The sequence below is a fragment of the Lissotriton vulgaris genome, chromosome 5 (assembly GCF_964263255.1).
Source record: "Lissotriton vulgaris chromosome 5, aLisVul1.2, whole genome shotgun sequence".
In the NCBI taxonomy this organism is placed as follows: Eukaryota; Metazoa; Chordata; class Amphibia; order Caudata; family Salamandridae; genus Lissotriton; species Lissotriton vulgaris.
The window spans coordinates 1,638,684,549-1,638,704,957 of record NC_141693.1 but is presented as its reverse complement, the minus strand read 5'-3'; the positions used below and the strand labels follow the sequence as shown (position 1 = coordinate 1,638,704,957).

At 46.3% G+C, this 20,409-nt stretch overlaps 1 protein-coding gene across 1 annotated transcript in view; it reads right to left on the bottom strand.

Annotated features, from left to right (window-relative positions):
* Positions 1-20,409, bottom strand: part of LOC147716885 (uncharacterized) — a 2,312,058-nt gene that overhangs the window by 1,600,372 nt on the left and 691,277 nt on the right. The gene's annotated exons all lie outside the window — the stretch shown is intronic.

Genomic DNA, 20,409 nt, shown 5'->3' with positions numbered 1-20,409 from the left:
TTGACCAGTCTGGAGTCTCCGACGTCAGAAGGGGGCGGAGTCGCATCCTGATCGTCGAAGTTCCAATTAAAGGCGCCGAGGTCCTTTTCACCTTCCAGATCCGAAAGGCTGTCCCACTCTGCCCTCGAGGCGTTAGTCTGCAGGGAAGGAGGGGAGTTAGGGACAGGGGTCCACCAGTTCGTACAGCCCCTCACCCCGACCCCGCTACACACCTCCCCCCCTGGATTCTCCCGATCGGGGAGAATGGGCACCCTCGATAAATAGTCTGCATTGCTATTGTCTATCCCTTTTTTGTGTACTATCCTAAAGGAAAAGGGTTGGAGATACAGAAACCATCTAAGGACTCAGGAGTTCTGGGACATATTCTTCTGCATCCATTGCAGGGGTGCATGATCAGAGTGTAGTGTGAAGCTTCTCCCCTCCAGGTAGTACCTTAGCTTGTCCACTGCCCATCGAATCGCAAGGCACTCTTTTTCTACTGTCGGATATTTGCGTTCCCTTGGATGGAGTTTCCGACTTATATAGAGGATGGGGTGTTCTAACCCGTCCTCACCCTCCGGAGACAGTATCGCACCCACCCCCGTGTCAGAGGCGTCTGTTGCCAGAGTGAATGGTTCTCATAGTTTGGGGGAATCAGTACTGGACTGGATGTGATGGCACTTTTTAGTGTCTCAAACGCTATTCGGGCTTCTTCGGGTGGGGGTTTTCCTCGGTTGAATTTCGTATTCTTTTTGAGGAGGACCGTCAAGGGTGAGGCAATATTCGCGAAGTCCCTAATGAACCGCCTATAATAGCCTATAAGACCCAAGAAGGCACGTAGTTCTCTTGTGGTAGAGGGAAAAGGGGAGTTGGTTATTGCACTTATTTTCTCCTCTTGGGGTGCGATCACCCCCTCCCCCAACATAAACCCCAGGTATCTTACTTTGGGAAAAGGGGCTCTTGATTTTTTTGAGTTGACATGTAGTCCGGCCTTTTGTAACGCTGTGAGGATTCTGTCTATGTGCTCTAGGTGCTCCTCCCATGTCAGACTGAAGATGACAATGTCATCAAGATACACTGAGCTGTACCCGGTGTGGGGGGCTAACACGGTGTTCATCAATCGCTGGAACATTGCCGTGGCTCCGTGGAGCCCGAACGGCAACACATTAAACTCGAATAAGCCATCGTCTGTGGCAAAGGCTGTTTTATGTCGGTCACTTTCCCGTAGTGGCACCTGCCAGTACCCTTTGGTCAAGTCAAGGGTTGTGATATACCTGACTTCCCCTATTCTTTCTATCAGCTCATCCACTCTGGGTATAGGGAAGGCATCGAAGGAGGAGATAGCGTTTAAAGCCCGGAAGTCCATACAAAAACGGGTGGACCCGTCCGGTTTTGGGACCCTCACTATGGGCGAAGCCCAGTTACTTTTTGATGGTCGTATGACGCAGAGCTGTAGCATGTCTCTTACTTCTCTTTTTACATCGGCTCTCCTGGCTGCTGGAATACGATATGCTCTCTGCTTGACCACCTTTCCTTCTTCTGTCTCTATGCAATGTTCTGCTAGGTGTGTACAACCAGGAGTGTCTGAGAACATGGAGGTGAATCGTTGCAACCGTTGTACAAGCTCATCTCGTTCGGTCTTTGTCAACTCAGGGTTAATGGGAAGTTGTCCCAAAGTCGAGCTTTCGTCTCGTACAGGTAACACTAGCTGGTTTGTTTTAGGAGGGAGACCTATCCATTTCCTATGGAAGGTCTGCTGACGTTGGGGAGTGACCTGTACTCAGTAGGTTGTCCTGCCTATGGTCTCTATGATCCGATAAGGTCCCTTCCATTCACTTCTAAACTTTTGTGTGGACGAGGGTAGAAGTACCAAGGCCCAGTCACCCTTGTTCAGTATCCTCCATTTCTTCCCCTTGTCGTAGTATTGTTTCTGCTTGACCTGGGTTTTTTCCAAATTGGAATAGGCTAGATCTCTTAGTTTTCCTAATGTAGATTTTAATTGTTTGGTATATTCCAACAGGGATCTTCTTCTCTTTCCCAGGCTTCCCTGGTGATTTCCAAAAGTGATCTGGGCTGTCGCCCATAAAGAAGTTCAAAAGGCGAGAACCCTAAGCTGCTTTGTACTTGCGCCCGCAGAACATAAAGGGCCAAGGGCAACAACTTGTCCCAGTCCTTGTTTTCTGCGGTTAACATCTTCTTGAGTGTGGTTTTCATCGTACGATTGTATCTCTCGACCAGACCATCCGTTTGCGGGTAGTAGGCCGAGGTACTTATGTGCCGCAGATCTAGCATTTTACACACTTCGGTCATCATTTTGGAAATAAAGGGAGTTCCCTGGTCCGTGAGGATCTCCCTGAGGAATCCTACCCTTGAGAACAACTCAATCAGTTTTTCTGCCACGTTTTTTGTAGTTGGGGCACTAAGGGCAAAAGCTTCAGGGAATCTGGTGTTATAGTCCACTATAACTAAGGCATATGTGTGTCCCTTAGTTGTACGGGGAAGGGGACCTATAAGGTCCATTCCTACCGTCTTAAAGGGGTTGCCTATGATGGGTAAAGGCTGGAGGGGTACCGCTGGTGGCCTGCTCATATTCTTTTTTTGGCAGACCTCACACTGTTTTCAGTAAGTCTCTGCTGTCTTGTATATACCAGGCCAGAAGAACAAACGCACTATACCTTGTAGCGTCTTCTCTGCACCGCTATGCCCTGCTGTCAAGTGAGTGTGGGCATAGAACAGAATCTGGTCCCTGAAGTCTTTTGGGACAACTAGCTGAAGGGGTTCACCTGCCTTCCCTTCCCTATATAACAGGTCATTTACGATCTTGAACCTGGGATACCCTTGGGTTGGTGTCGTCTGTTCTCTATGGGCTGCCTCCCAGGCATTCATAAGGATTGGGTCATTGGCCTGTGCAAACTTGAACCCCTTATCCAACTCCCAGGGTTCTGATGTTAGATATGCTCCCCGGGGCTGTCCCTTCAATTCTCTCCTGAAGAGGGCAAGGAAGTCAGGGTTGTCTATCCCCACTATCAGGTCCTCTGGTAGGGAGTCCACTACTCCCACTTTTACCTCACAAGGTTCTCTACCTATAGGTTGGAGGGTGACGTGAGCTACGGGATAGGGTTTCACATCCCCGTGTACACATCTGATATATACCAGAGCATTGGGGCCTAACTGGGAGAGTAGGACTAGTCTTGACTGAATCACCGATTGTCTACATCCAGAGTCTAAAAGGGCTTTCACACATTTGCTGTTCACATATATCCTTACGGCCCCATCTCTGCTGTGTACATCACGGCTCTCGGAATATAGCTGACTTCCATAGGTTCTTCCGTTGTTCGTTTTCTGGGACACATTCTGGCGATGTGGCCCCACTCTCCACACTCAGAGCATTGTGGACCCCTGTTGGTGGGGATCTCATATCTCATTGGCCGGGTCCTCACAATTTCCGTGGTTGGCTTGCTGCTCTTCTTGTCTTGCTTCGTGGGTCCGGGGTTGGCTTTAGTACCCTTGTCAGTTTCCCAAGGGAACGTACGTGGCATCGCTCTGTTATAATTGGATGCCATCTCAATGGCTTGTTCTGCTGTTAGACCGGAATGCTGTCTCAATCAACGTTGGGTACCGTAGGGTAGAGCCTCCATGAACTGTTCCAGATATATACTGGACAGTATTTCCTCTTTACTACGGCTCTCTGGTCTCAACCATTTGTCTGCGGCCATTTTCAATCTAAGGTAGAGGGTCTTAGGGTGCTCCCCAGTAACCCCTTTTCCTTCCTGAACCGGAGTCGATATGCTTCAGTATCCAGCCCCAAGTGGTCTAATATCACCACCTTGATCGTCGGGTAGGGGGTCACTCCTGCATGGTTGGCTACTTGATACGCCGCCTGGGCTTCGCCGGACATAAGGGGGGCTAAAAAGAAGGGCCACTTCTCCTCCGGCCACCCACAGGCTCTGGCCGCTCTCTCAAAGTTGACGAGGTGTCGGAACGTACTTTTGTAACTGAACTCCAGAGGGAATAGGCCCTTACTGTCTTCTCTCCATAGGCATAGGCACACCGGGGCTCTGCACCGCTTTCTGTAGGCCATCCATCTGGGCAGCGATAGTATTCTTGAACATGTCCCGGTCCGCATTGGCGGTTGACATCTGCTGGCTGACAGTCCACTCCAGCTTCTGTTGCGCCTCAATTAGCTGCTGTATCACCTGTTCCATCGCTGGGTCCTGCAGGGAAGGGGCGGATCCCACTTCTGACACCAATGTGGGCGTGGGAGGAGGGGTAGTAGTAGGCTCGGTTACAGAAAGAGAGTGCAAACCAGTGTATCTCTTCAAACTGGGTTTTATTTTTATGGTGCGCCTGGTCCGAAAGGTCAGTCTTTCCCTTGCAAAATCCAAGTTGTTCGTGGTGGCGGGGTCTTCGGGGTGTCGGTTATCCTGACGGGCGTCTGCGGGGTCAGCTCCAGTCCTCCGTTGCGGGATTACCAAGGGAAAAGGAGACCAACAGAGGGAGCCGTTAGTTTAATATTCCGATACCGGCGTACTCTCCAGGGGACCGAGTGATAGTGAGGGAACACCCGTGTATACTACAGTCTGGCTGTGCTCGTGCAGGGGGGGGGTTAGGTTGTGAGGAATACGGGAAGGGCAAGGAGGGAGGACGGGTATGGGGTTAGACACGGGAAATGCACACACAGGGTTATTTATACTATCTACACAGGGGTGCTCTTTTTCCCCACCCAGGCTGCCCAACGCCGCCGTACCTGAGAAAGCCACACTCCTCCCTCGGGAGTGTGGCACGGCGGAACACGGGGTCGTTGGCTTCCTGGCACTCCTCCGCTCTTGTTTCTCTCGTCCTCTCCATCTGCTCCACGCTTCCTCTCCGGCACCGCTTCTCCGCTCCCGACCTCCGGGGTGATGACACACCTCCCATACAGGACTTCCTGCCCTTTGACCAGTCTGGAGTCTCCGACGTCAGAAGGGGGCGGAGTCGCGTCCTGATCGTCGAAGTTCCAATTAAAGGCGCTGAGGTCCTTTTCACCTTCCCGATCCGAAAGGCTGTCCCACTCTGCCTTCGGGGCGTTAGTCTGCAGGGAAGGAGGGGAGCTAGGGACAGGGGTCCACCAGTTTGTACGGCCCCTCACCCCGACCCCGCTACAGTACTATAAATAAGTAAATAAATATGACGCTGAGCAGAATAATAGCAACCATTTCCCAGTGATGTGGGGGTGTGAAACCGGGAAGCTTGCTAAGTCTGGGTGCCACTGCCTACCTTTTGCAGAAGTGCCAAGAAAGGATTCAGTGACAATTTGCCCTTCATTGGGTGCTTCAATGGCTCCAAGGGAGAAGACAAGGTTCTAAGCCCAGTTGTACGGTGTGTTATCTTCGACAGAGGCACGTGACATTCCATTCTGGTACGGCTGTCTTGTTATATAGGCCGGCCTATGGTGCCGCAGGCAGCCGCGGCCAGCAGTGGGAGTAAAGGCAGGGCGGTGACATGGGGAGGGGGAGGGGCAGGGTGAGGGGTAGTAATGTATGGATTCACAAAATGCGATGCAGTGGGCGCAACGAAATTCGTTTTATTTATTTGAATGTTTACTTACCTGTAAAAATCTGTGATCCATACATTACTACCCCCCACACTGCCCCTCCCCTTTCCCACGTCACCGCCCTGCATCTACTCCCACTGCCGGCCGCAGCTGGCCGCAGGTATGAACCTTGCCCCCTGGAGACTCTGGTGCTGCACATGGGGCCTCAGAAATCACCAGTAAATGCATACATCAACCGGAGCCTTTCCAGCCAGTTGTGCACCGCTTTGAAGAGCATGGAAGTGTCTTTTACTTCTGAAGGCCATACCACCATCTGCTTCAGTGTCACCCGGGCCATGGATGGCCAATGTAGACATATATCCATCTTGTGCGATCTTGGACAGATGAGGCCACCTACATGCTCTCCTGTTGTTTGTCCCTTTATCTCTCTGTGCTTTTGAGCCAGTACTGGGCGAGCTTTGTCAATGTTTTTTAGGGCAGGCTGCTGTGCAACAAGGCTTAAAGTAAAGAGAAAAATGTGCTTTGACATAGCCAGGGCTTCTTTTTTTATATCGAGCATTCTAGACCTCTTGTATATACTTTGGTATATACTTTAGTATATACTTATATGTGTATGCACTTTGTGGGCTCTGGAGATCAGCCATAGTACTTATCTGGTTCCACTTAGGGACTTTTTTTTCTGTTCAACTGCCTCTATTTAACTGTCTTGATAGAAAATGACCAGCAGAGGTCAGTAAAATGCCAGAATTGCTTACTTCTGAGGGACTTTCCTTTTTAAATGTTTCTGGCAACTGCCTCTATTTAACTTTCTTGATACAAATCAACCAGCAGAGGTCAGGAAAATACCAGTATCACTTTAGCATTTTCTAGATTCCAGTCCATAGACATTGTCCTCCACGAGCACCAGTAGACACTAATATTTGTTTTAAATCTTGTATTTTCAGTGATATGACCACCGAAGGCCCTGCTTTTATATTAAAAACAGAGCTTTGGACTATACCATTTCCCGCTGAAAGGCAATATTTCTCTCCATGTGTTCCCATACATGGCGTGTCATGCAGTTTGGTGCTTACTTTCCCTCCATGTTAAAGAACAGTAGATGTTTCAGCACCCGGTCTAATGTGCTGCATAGCTAAATACATATAAGGTCCCAAAGGCGAGATTGATTGTATTGGAAATGCTTGTTCATTTGAGCTTGGCAAAGTTGCACACACCGTTAACCCAAAATCATAGCTACATAAAAATAAGTATTTGACAAGGATCATATGGCGTGCAACGGACGGACAAATCCATGAGTTGAGCTCTCAACTCCAGGCTTCACATCACTGCCTAGACAAGCTACCACATGGCATCTTCTATAGGGTACATGTATCAAGAAATGTTATGTTCTCAAACGGGCCGATTCTCAGAATGCAAAAAAGGCATTTTCCAATAATCAAACCCTATTTTGCAATTCGGTAACCTGCTACCGAATTGCAAAATGGGTTAGCTATTCACTATTTGGAAAGAGCTTGTTTAGGGCGGCCCTTCCAAATACTGAATCGCAGCGGTGTGGATAAATGTTTCGTGACCGTGCATGCAATAACAAAACATTCGCAATTTACCACCAACTTCAAGTTGGTGGAAACCCATTCCCACAGACCACTGCCGGCTCTTAAATAATTAAAAGAAAACTTTAAATTTTTCTTTATTAAATTTAACCAGTTTTCCTTTGTAGGTAAATGGGCTGCAGTTAAAAATAAAAGATTGCTTTATTAAAAAGCAATAACGGACATGGTGGTTTGCTGACCCCAGCATGCCACCATCCCCGTGATTTTAGCGAATCTTAATGGGCCACAAATTGTGACCCACCTCATTAATATTCAGGAGGTAGGTCCATGTGTGACCCATTAGGATTTGCAAACTGCGTTAAACACACATTGGTACATGGGTCTTTGCGATTACTAAATAACGAATCGCCAACATTCTGTATTTGTTAATCTCCAACCATACACTACATTGGGCTGGCCCTATGTGCCTTCTCGGTCCAGTAGTTTCTTAATAAGGCCCATCCTCCCTCGCCTGGCGCCCTGGATCCAAGTCTTTCACTTGTATCAGTGCTCTGACCACTCCTGCTGAGGTTCTGTAAATTACGAATTTGTTCGTGCTCAGCCTCCATTTTGAGATCGCCGCCATTTTGTGTTGCCCTCACTCAGGCAGCTCGGCGAACGCAATGTTTTTGTCGTTTCTGCTTTGCGTGTCAGGTGGCTTCCTCGCCTATGTTTACTAACGAGTGTCAGGGTCTGGCCGAGTACACTAATTCCTGTCTGAGCTGATTAATCCCCGTCCGGACTACATGTCATTTCACACCATTGTTTTCCTTAAGTTATCTTATCTGCTGTCCTTCGGTACACATCTTATGCATTCTCCTGTTTCTCGACTGTCCTTCTGTGACACACTGCTGTGTTTTCTCTGCTAGTAAATCGAATTGTGTGGATTCACTTGTGATTTATTTAAAGGGTCGAATGACAAACAGAACCGGGAACTTCAGTTGCTTTGGCTTTAAAACATTGTCTGTAACATTTGCTTATAGCTCATGCTCGTGTGTGATTGCATGGTTGCAATGTACTGTATGATATATAAACCTGTGCGCCACAGAGTTAAGTGGCAGTTTCTTTTGAACCTCGTTGTACTGACGACTTCTAAGACCACTGTACTAGCTGCAGCTAATAAATACCATCCGCCAGACGAAGAGTCCGTGTCTCTGTTTTGACAAGGCAGGTGAATCCAGGGGATTTAGTGTTACCCTGCGCCACCGGGCCTTAAGGCTACGGTTCTCCAACTGGCGCCCAACGTGGGGCGACTTCAGCGGTAGCGGTTGAGCCCAAGGGTCGTGAGGAGCCCGCAAGAAAACTCCGGAGGAAGCGCACCACGTGATCGACCCCTGCATGTCGGAAGTAAATGTAAATGTAAATGTGGGTGTACTTGTAAAGCTCACTGTGACTCCAAGGAGTATCCTGGCGCTGAAGACCGCTGGGGAACCCGTCCTGGTTTTCCCTGTGAGATGGTCCCTTTCTGGGTATCTCCAAGGTGAAACCAGGCATCCCTGGCGTCTGTGGGGGGCCGTTGTAGAGATGAGGCAAGCTTAATGCCCAGAGTTGCCGAGTGTGTTCCCTGGTTAGATTAGGCACCAAGGCGAGAATTATCGAATCCCTTTGACGCTGGTCCACAACCCTGCCGCGTCGGGGATTGAACCCTGGTCCCGGGCCGTTCTCTGCTTACGGGTCTGCCGCCTCTAACCAGTGAGCCACACCACTCCACCGAACCGAAGGTCTTTGACGGCGCGGCTACTCCTCTCCGATGGCTGCTGAACCCCGAGCTGCTGCCCCGACTGTCGCCCTGCCTTGGACCCTTCTGAAGTTTTGGTAAAGCGAGACGATAGACGGACCTTCGCTGGCGCAGAACGATTCTTAGTTAAGTATTTGGTGGGTCGCTCCCACAGACCTTTGTTTTGTTTTTATTCTTAGTCTCTGTTCAGATATTGCAATAGCTGAAGCCAAGGGGTAAGTACGATTGTACTGTTTCACTGATCTATACCCCTTGTTGTTTGTGATCAGTATAGAGAAGTGACGATGCCTGGGCTGAGTAAGTTCAAAAGATTTTGTTGTTTGAGTTGTACAAGGGATTCCCAGTTGGAGGAGTCATGTCCGATCCCTCCGGTTGGAACTCCGACTTATGAGCTCTATTCGAAACATGGCATTGGTCCCATTACCTTTAACGAGACATGGGTCCGATATACGAAAAATAGTGGAGTTTTGAGTTGGCCCCAGAATGGTAGCTTCGATCCCGCTATATTAGATAATTTGGAAACAATTCTGTTCAGAAGAAAAGCCCGGCCGGCTATGTTTGACTCCTTTCGCCTCTGGCGTAAAGAAGCCAAACAGAAAGAAATTAAACAAGCGAAAAAGGATAAGAAAGCACAAGACATGTCAGTCCATCAGGCTGCCCAGCAGTTTAAAGATAATGAAGCATATGATGCGAAGGAGATATCAGAGAGACAACATCGTATGGCGATAGATTGATGTTTTCCGATGTTGCCTACTTCCTCTTCAGATAAGAGTAAGGAGTTAGAAGAAGATTCCCTAATGACTTGTTTATTGAATTCACGTCCGCCCTATGTTCAGAATGCGAATGCACCTCCGTTACCCCCTACCGTTCCTCAACAAGTGGTTGCTCAATTACCGATTGTCCAGCGACCAGCTCAGCCCCTTAATGTTTCCTCGTCTACTTCTGCTCTGCCCTCGCAGCTTGTACTTAAGCCCCCGCCTTCTCCCGCTCCTATTCTTCAGCATGCTACGTCTCAGTCCCCATTGCCTTCTACATCTGTAATACCTCCTCTTCTTTCGAGGGATTCTCCTATTTCACAGAGGAGGATAGCAGATGCTGTTACAAATTTCTTTTCTCCTTTTGTTAGGTCTCTAAAAATTTCTCCAGCTTTTTCTAGACGACAATCTCGTTGTCAGCTTCCTTTTGCGGACGAGAAAGCAGCTTTGGGTTCTCTCGCTCGCAAATGGATTGAGCATGGACAAGAATATAGTACAGATGATATTATGAGTTGTTTTCATCAATGGGGGGAGCCTACTCAGAGGTATGTTTTCAACATCATGTGTCAAACTCTTATTAGAGGTTGGGAAGATATGGAGTTAGATACAGTCCCTTCGGACCTCCTGCAATTACAAGGGGATTTCGACAAATATTTTATTGTAGGGCACCGAGTTGAGGAGGCGGTAAGTAGACTCATTGCGTTTCGAACAATGTTTCTATCCCTGTCCTTTTCCGAGGTTGATCCTTCAATAAAAAGAGTAGCAAGAATTATCCGATGCGTGAAGTCCCTCCCGTATGGAGAGACGCAGTGGTTGGTCCACCTCCTGTCCCTGCTCATTTCCAGCGTATATGGGTTCACGAACCCTGGAAGAGGTCTGAAGTATTGGCGCTTAAGCAAACTCTTCCCGACCCCCGTAAAAATCCTGCTGGATATAACAAAGAATTGCCCCAAACAGTTGATGCTTGTATTATGAATTTGGCTGACATTGATATGTTATTTGGAAATGTTGTTCCGCAAGGTATATGGGCACGGATTCGTAGGGAAGATCATTTGGCCGAATTGGGTGGTGATTGGGCTGCTATTAGAGCTGCGGATGTCAGGTGGGTGGTGCAAAACCCGAGGATTTAATTACGGCTCTTCCAGGTAGAATAATTGAGTTAATGAAGGCAATGATGCCGGCGGTACGAGTAAATTGGGATAAGTTGGCAGCGTGTAAGCAAAAGAAAGATGAAAGTGTTTCGGACTTTTTCACTTGTTTCGAAGAAACCTTTATAGGCCATAGCAGCCAGGATTTGAGTGTAGAGGGTGGTCAGCGATTGTTTGTGTACAAGTTTGTATATCATTTGCTCCCCGAATTATCGAATAAATTAAAGAGTTCTGAAAGTGCATGGGCTGTCTCTTCTCCTGCCAAAATATTGGCTACTGCACAGTATTATGAGAATAGGGATAAGGAGGAGAAGGAGAAGCAAGAGAAGAAAAATAAGGATTTGAAAACTAAAGTTCTTTTACAACAGGCGTATCCGCCTCGTTCGAATCAGCATCAGCAAAACACTCAGTTTCAGCAGCCTCCACAGTTTCAGAAACTGTTGCAAAAACCTGAGTATTTTGCACCGAGACCCTCATTAGGTCCTAATCAATGTGCATATTGTAGGGAGGAAGGACATTTCAAAAGTAGTTGTCCAGTCTTATTACAGTGTAATAATGGGATGTCTGCTTCTCGAGGTCGTGGGAATTTTCAGACAGGATCTAGGGGAAGAGGACGAGGTGCGCCCTCTCAGGAGCAGCGTTCTCGTGTCCCATCTACCTCGAATTACTTTGACCAGCAGGCAGTTCCGTCTACGCAGTATTACAACGATGATTACTACGTTGAAGAAAGGGCTGACAATTTTCAGACCGAATAGGACAGCCAAGGACGAAGTGAGGGAGTTGTGTCGATTCCAGTAGATCAAGATGGGCCGTATGTCACTGTCAATGCAATGGGTGTTTCAGAACCGTTTCTTTTGGATACTGGTGCGATGAGAAGTTCGATCATTCATTCTAAACTCCCTGGAGCCCCCTTTGTCTGGCTTAATAAATACTTCTGTGGGATTTTCTGGTGCTCCAGTTTGTAATACTGTCTCTTGCCCCTTGCCTGTTTCGATTGGTCCTTATGATTTGGAAGCTCCACTGATCCTGACAACTGGTTGTAACGAGAATTTATTGGGTTTAGATTTGTTTAAAAGATTGCATGCGACATTGTATTGTTCCCCTTCTGGTGCGCATCTCACGTTGGGAAAAAGATTGATGTCTCCTATGTATTTATCGCGGGACAAGTTTCCACCTGAGTTACGTTCTCTCCCAGAAAGTCTTTGGGGCACGGGTCCGAATGACGTGGGTCGTCTTGCGATCCCACTGTACGTCGTCACAGTTAAAGATAATGTTCGAATGCCACGCATTCCTCAGTATCATATTTGTAGTGATGGAGAGAGAGCATTATTGGCTATTGAGGATGACTTCATTCAAAAAGGTGTGGTCGAAGAGACTAGAGGCAATGTCTGTAATAGCCCTGTTATTCCGATCCTTAAGAGGACGGATCCTTCACAGCCTCCTGTCTATAGATTTGTTATTGATTTAAGGGAAGTCAACAAAATAGTGGTACCACAGTTTCCTGTTCCGGACATTACAGCCTTATTGACGATGATTCCTGCTTCGGCGGCTTGGTTCTTAGTGATCGATAAATGTTTCGTGACCGTGCATGCAATAACAAAACATTCGCAATTTACCACCAACTTCAAGTTGGTGGAAACCCATTCCCACAGACCACTGCCGGCTCTTAAATAATTAAAAGTAAACTTTAAATTTTTCTTTATTAAATTTAACCAGTTTTCCTTTGTAGGTAAATGGGCTGCAGTTAAAAATAAAAGATTGCTTTATTAAAAAGCAATAACGGACATGGTGGTTTGCTGACCCCAGCATGCCACCATCCCCGTGATTTTAGCGAATCTTAATGGGCCACAAATTGTGACCCACCTCATTAATATTCAGGAGGTAGGTCCATGTGTGACCCATTAGGATTTGCAAACTGTGTTAAACACACATTGGTACATGGGTCTTTGCGATTACTAAATAACGAATCGCCAACATTCTGTATTTGTTAATCTCCAACCATACACTACATTGGGCTGGCCCTATGTGCCTTCTCGGTCCAGTAGTTTCTTAATAAGGCCCATCCTCCCTCGCCTGGCGCCCTGGATCCAAGTCTTTCACTTGTATCAGTGCTCTGACCACTCCTGCTGAGGTTCTGCAAATTACGAATTTGTTCGTGCTCAGCCTCCATTTTGAGATCGCCGCCATTTTGTGTTGCCCTCACTCAGGCAGCTCGGCGAACGCGATGTTTTTGTCGTTTCTGCTTTGCGTGTCAGGTGGCTTCCTCGCCTATGTTTACTAACGAGTGTCAGGGTCTGGCCGAGTACACTAATTCCTGTCTGAGCTGATTAATCCCCGTCCGGACTACATGTCATTTCACACCATTGTTTTCCTTAAGTTATCTTATCTGCTGTCCTTCGGTACACATCTTATGCATTCTACTGTTTCTCGACTGTCCTTCTGTGACACACTGCTGTGTTTTCTCTGCTAGTAAATCGAATTGTGTGGATTCACTTGTGATTTATTTAAAGGGTCGAATGACAAACAAAACCGGGAACTTCAGTTGCTTTGGCTTTAAAACATTGCCTCTAACATTTGCTTATAGCTCATGCTCGTGTGTGATTGCATGTTTGCATTGTGCTGTATGATATATAAACCTGTGCGCCACAGAGTTAAGTGGCAGTTTCTTTTGAACCTCGTTGTACTGACGACTTCTAAGACCACTGTACTAGCTGCAGCTAATAAATACCATCCGCCAGACGAAGAGTCCGTGTCTCTGTTTTGACAAGGCAGGTGAATCCAGGGGATTTAGTGTTACCCTGCTCCACCGGGCCTTAAGGCTACGGTTCTCCAACTGGCGCCCAACGTGGGGCGACTTCAGCGGTAGCGGTTGAGCCCAAGGGTCGTGAGGAGCCCCGCAAGAAAACTCCGGAGGAAGCGCACCACGTGATCGACCCCTGCATGTCGGAAGTAAATGTAAATGTAAATGTGGGTGTACTTGCAAAGCGCACTGTGACTCCAAGGAGTATCCTGGCGCTGAAGACCGCTGGGGAATCCGTCCTGGTTTTCCCTGTGAGATGGTCCCTTTCTGGGTATCTCCGAGGTGAAACCAGGCATCCCTGGCGTCTGTGGGGGGCCGTTGTAGAGATGAGGCAAGCCCAGAGTTGCCGAGTGTGTTCCCTGGTTAGAATAGGCACCGAGGCGAGAATTATCGAATCCCTTTGACGCTGGTCCACAACCCTGCAGCGTCGGGGATTGAACCCTGGTCCCGGGCCATTCTCTGCTTACGGGTCTGCCGCCTCTAACCAGTAAGCCACACCACTCCACCGAACCGAAGGTCTTTGACGGCGCGGCTACTCCTCTCCGACGGCTGCTGAACCCCGAGCTGCTGCCCCAACTGTTGCCCTGCCTTGGACCCTTCTGAAGTTTTGGTAAAGCGAGACGATAGACGGACCTTCGCTGGCGCAGAACGATTCTTAGTTAAGTATTTGGTGGGTCGCTCCCACAGACCTTTGTTTTGTTTTTATTCTTAGTCTCTGTTCAGATATTGCAATAGCTGAAGCCAAGGGGTAAGTACGATTGTACTGTTTCACTGATCTATACCCCTTGTTGTTTGTGATCAGTATAGAGAAGTGACGATGCCTGGGCTGAGTAAGTTCAAAAGATTTTGTTGTTTGGGTTGTACAAGGGATTCCCAGTTGGAGGAGTCATGTCCGATCCCTCCGGTTGGAACTCCGACTTATGAGCTCTATTCGAAACATGGCATTGGTCCCATTACCTTTAACGAGACATGGGTCCGATATACGAAAAATAGTGGAGTTTTGAGTTGGCCCCAGAATGGTAGCTTCGATCCCGCTATATTAGATAATTTGGAAACAATTCTGTTCAGAAGAAAAGCCCGGCCGGCTATGTTTGACTCCTTTCGCCTCTGGCATAAAGAAGCCAAACAGAAAGAAATTAAACAAGCGAAAAAGGATAAGAAAGCACAAGACATGTCAGTCCTTCAGGCTGCCCAGCAGTTTAAAGATAATGAAGTAGATGATGCGAAGGAGATATCAGAGAGACAACATCGTATGGCGATAGATTGATGTTTTCCGATGTTGCCTACTTCCTCTTCAGATAAGATTAAGGAATTAGAAGAAGATTCCCTAATGGCTTGTTTATTGAATTCACGTCCGCCCTATGTTCAGAATGCGAATGCACCTCCGTTACTCCCTACCGTTCCTCAACAAGTGGTTGCTCAGTTACCGATTGTCCAGCGACCAGCTCAGCCCCTTAATGTTTCCTCGTCTACTTCTGCTCTGCCCTCGCAGCTTGTACTTCAGCCCCCGCCTTCTCCCGCTCCTATTCTTCAGCATGCTACGTCTCAGTCCCCATTGCCTTCTACATCTGTAATACCTCCTCTTCTTTCGAGGGATTCTCCTATTTCACAGAGGAGGATAGCAGATGCTGTTACAAATTTCTTTTCTCCTTTTGTTAGGTCTCTAAAAATGTCTCCAGCTTTTTCTAGACGACAATCTCGTTGTCAGCTTCCTTTTGCGGACGAGAAAGCAGCTTTGGGTTCTCTCGCTCGCAAATGGATTGAGCATGGACAAGAATATAGTACAGATGATATTATGAGTTGTTTTCATCAATGGGGGGAGCCTACTCAGAGGTATGTTTTCAACATCATGTAGGGCACCGAGTTGAGGAGGCGATAAGTAGACTCATTGCGTTTCGAACAATGTTTCTATCCCTGTCCTTTTCCGAGGTTGATCCCTTCAATAAAAAGGGTAGCAAGAATTATCCGATGCGTGAAGTCCCTCCTGTATGGAGAGACGCAGTGGTTGGTCCACCTCCTGTCCCTGCTCATTTCCAGCGTATATGGGTTCACGAACCCTGGAAGAGGTCTGAAGTATTGGCGCTTAAGCAAACTCTTCCCGACCCCCGTAAAAATCCTGCTGGATATTACAAAGAATTGCCCCAAACAGTTGATGCTTGTATTATGAATTTGGCTGACATTGATATGTTATTTGGAAATGTTGTTCCGCAAGGTATATGGGCACGGATTCGTAGGGAAGATCATTTGGCCGAATTGGGTGGTGATTGGGCTGCTATTAGAGCTGCGGATGCGAATCAGGTGGGTGGTGCAAAACCCGAGGATTTAATTACGGCTCTTCCAGATAGAATAATTGAGTTAATGAAGGCAATGATGCCGGCGGTACGAATAAATTGGGATAAGTTGGCAGCTCGTAAGCAAAAGAAAGATGAAAGTGTTTCGGACTTTTTCACTTGTTTCGAAGAAACCTTTATAGGCCATAGCAGTCAGGATTTGAGTGTAGAGGGTGGTCAGCGATTGTTTGTGGACAAGTTTGTATATCATTTGCTCCCCGAATTATCCAATAAATTAAAGAGTTCTGAAAGTGCATGGGCTGTCTCTTCTCCTGCCAAAATATTGGCTACTGCACAGTATTATGAGAATAGGGATAAGGAGGAGAAGGAGAAGCAAGAGAAGAAAAATAAGGATTTGAAAACTAAAGTTCTTTTACAACAGGCGTATCCGCCTCGTTCGAATCAGCATCAGCAAAACACTCAGTTTCAGCAGCCTCCACAGTTTCAGAAACTGTTGCAAAAACCTGAGTATTTTGCACCGAGACCCTCATTAGGTCCTAATCAAAGTGCATATTGTAGGGAGGAAGGACATTTCAAAAGTAGTTGTCCAGTCTTATTACAGCGTAATAATGGGATGTCTGCTTCTCGAGGTCATGGGAATTTTCAGACAGGATCTAGGGGAAGAGGACGAGGTGCGCCCTCTCAGGAGCAGCGTTCTCGTGTCCCATCTACCTCGAATTACTTTGACCAGCAGGCAGTTCCGTCTACGCAGTATTACAACGATGATTACTACATTGAAGAAAGGGCTGACAATTTTCAGACCGAATAGGACAGCCAAGGACGAAGTGAGGGAGTTGTGTCGATTCCAGTAGATCAAGACGGGCCGTATGTCACTGTCAATGCAATGGGTGTTTCAGAACCGTTTCTTTTGGATACTGGTGCGATGAGAAGTTCGATCATTCATTCTAAACTCCCTGGGGCCCCCTTTGTCTGGCTTAATAAATACTTCTGTGGGATTTTCTGGTGCTCCAGTTTGTAATACTGTCTCTTGCCCCTTGCCTGTTTCGATTGGTCCTTATGATTTGGAAGCTCCACTGATCCTGACAACTGGTTGTAATGAGAATTTATTGGGTTTAGATTTGTTAAAAAGATTGCATGCGACATTTTATTGTTCCCCTTCTGGTGTGCATCTCACGTTGGGAAAAAGATTGATGTCCCCATTGTATTTATCGCGGGACAAGTTTCCACCTGAGTTACGTTCTCTCCCAGAAAGTCTTTGGGGCACGGGTCCGAATGACGTGGGTCGTCTTGCGATCCCACTGTACGTCGTCACAGTTAAAGATAATGTTCGAATGCCACGCATTCCTCAGTATCATATTTGTAGTGATGGAGAGAGAGCATTATTGGCTATTGAGGATGACTTCATTCAGAAAGGTGTGGTCGAAGAGACTAGAGGCAATGTCTGTAATAGCCCTGTTATTCCGATCCTTAAGAGGACGGATCCTTCACAGCCTCCTGTCTATAGATTTGTTATTGATTTAAGGGAAGTCAACAAAATAGTGGTACCACAGTTTCCTGTTCCGGACATTACAGCCTTATTGACGATGATTCCTGCTTCGGCGGCTTGGTTCTTAGTGATCGATCTTAAGAATGCTTTCTTTAGCAATCCCCATTGCTGAGGTGAGTAGGGATATCTTTGGTTTCTCTTTAGGTGGCAGAAGTTTTCGCTTTAAGAGAGCTCCTCAAGGCTATTGTGAAAGTCCCTCTATTTACAGTAAAGCTCTTAAATGTCAACTTGATACTTTTCCTTTGCCTCCAGGTGCTACGCTTGTTCAGTATGTGGATGATTTGCTGGTGGCTGCTGATATGGAAGATGTGTGTAGGAGTGTGACTGTTGCGTTGTTGCATCATCTGGCTGTTCTGAATCATAAAGTATCGCCCTCCAAGTTACAGTATGTCCAACAAGAAGTGACCTATTTAGGTCATCTCTTGTCGAAGGAGGGAAGGCGATTGACCCCAGAACGTATTCATGCTATTTCACAGATGTGTTCTGCTCCAGTGTTGGGTACCCCAGATTATAGTAAGGCCTTTACATTGTACGTTCAGGAGAGAGAAGGTTGCGCGTTGTCAGTCTTGACACAGCAATTCGGAAATAAGCAAAGGCCATGTGCCTATTTCTCTGCTACATTAGATCCAGTAGCTAAAGCTTTGCCCAGTTGTCGTTTCTGCTTTGCGTGTCAGGTGGCTTCCTCGCCTATGTTTACTAACGAGTGTCAGGGTCTGGCCAAGTACACTAATTCCTGTCTGAGCTGATTAATCCCCGTCCGGACTACATGTCATTTCACACCATTGTTTCCTTTAAGTTATCTTATCTGCTGTCCTTCGCTACACATCTCATGCATTCTCCTGTTTCTCGACTGTCCTTCTGCGACACACAGCTGTGTTTTCTCTGCTAGTAAATCGAATTGTGTGGACTCACTTGTGATTTACTTAAAGCGTCGAATGACAAACAGAACCGGAAACTTGAGTTGCTTTGGCTTTAAAACATTGTCTGTAACATTTGCTTATAGCTCATGCTCGTGTGTGATTGCATTTTTGCATTGTGCTGTATGATATATAAACCTGTGCGCCACGGAGTTAAGTGGCAGTCTCTTTTGAACCTCGTTGTACTGGCGACTTCTAAGACCACTGTACTAGCTGCAGCTAATAAATACCATCTTCTACGCCAGACGAAGAGTCAGTGTCTTTGTTTTGACAAGGCAGGTGAATCCCGGGGATTTAGGCATACCCTGCGCCACCGGGCCTTAAGGCTGCGGTTCTCCACTGCCATTACCAACATTTTGGCTCATTAGACATTTTCCTTTAAGGTTATGTTAGTCAAGAAATTTTGATTTTATTAAAGTTATATATAAAGTACTTTCAGTCAGTAGTCTTTATCCATTGGACTGTTGCTGCGTCATTCGCATTTTCTTCCATCACTTTAGGATACAGCATGGTTAGTCAGTACACTTCAGCAATTATCTGACTTCACAACTATGAGAAAATTAAACTAGCATTAACAAAGCCAAAAAGGCTTGCAGCCAACGCAAGACCACATGGCATTGTCAGTGTTTGTTTATATGTGCTTCCTTTGGTGGATACCTGGGGCTCTGGCACGTTCTGAGTCATTGCTGGGTGAAGGGAATGTGTGGTTGCCTTATACCCTCTCCTCTCCCCTTGTTCTTCAGATTCTGAACAAGCCTTTGTTTCCATGGGCCTTTTTTTGTGGGTCTGGCCGGCGCTTGTTTCTACTGCATGGCTTATAGTCTCAAAATGTGTAATTTAATAGGTTAGACAAATATGAATACTTTGTCAACTCACATGACCATAGTCCTTCATTCATTCACCACTAACACTTCACAGAGAGCACTCACACCATTCCCCCTGCACTAATGCACTGCTCCCAGACCTCTTAACTTATTATTAATCCCTAAGGTGAAACCTAATGCATTTACTAATGTTTTATTTGTTGTGTGTTATTTAACTCATTACAGTTATAGTTTTCAAAATTGGTTGTAGGATATTATTGTGTTGTATGTTGACTATTTAACTGTTTTATTATCGGTAAATAGTTTACACATTTTACTAAGTTAGATCTATCTTCTCTGTGCCATAGCTACCTAGAGGTTGACTCAGGTTTAAATTATTGAAACTGTGTGTTACTTTGACAAGTGTGTGGTCTGTTTCCTTGTGGTGGACTCATATCCACCACAAAAATGAGCCCACTTTTTTACACTATGTATGACAAAACTGGATTTACTAAATGCAGTAATTGCATCTTGGAAATGCAATCAAGTGATTTACCATCACAGGCACTCATTTGAAAATTGGTTCGGGGACCACTGGACGCCAGTGGTAAATAAACGAATTTATTATCATGGAGGCCCATTAACCTATGGATGGCCTTGGGCTCTCCGAACCAATCCTCATACTTTCCTTAACAGTTACAGGCTATGTTAACTGATATATTTTAATAATTCCTTATAGTTTAGCGTTATTGCTGCCTTGGTGTTCTGTATAATTTGACCTATAGTAAAAAACAATTAAACCCCTCTGAAAAGCACCTAAAAGGTGTAATTGTTTCTTTTCTCTTCTGGCTTTAAAAAACTTGCAGACAGAGACACAAGAAAGTTTTAGAATGTGACTTTGTCAATTAAGTCATCTTAAGGCATATGCCAGAAGTTTAATTAATCTAAATGTTTTGTGGGCTCCTATCAAACTAAATTGAATAATACCTTCTAGAAGAATGTTTAAGAGGTTTAGCATATCACTGAGATCTTTTAAGGTACATTCCTCAAGTTTGTGTTAGTTCTATATGAAGATCTGGAGGGTGTTAGTGAACTGATTCTCACTCTAAATGTAGAGGGTTGAATAGAAAGGTTACTTAACCTCCAGTAAGGCTTTTTCTGGTGAGTATTCCATCTGCTCATAGATTCCTCTTCTTATGAATATTCCACGGATCAGAACTGAGTGGAAAACACCAGCTATGTATGACACTTCCTGACATGCAAGCATCAGTTTCTTAACTTTTCCCATGCCCAAATGAAGCTTGTGAAAC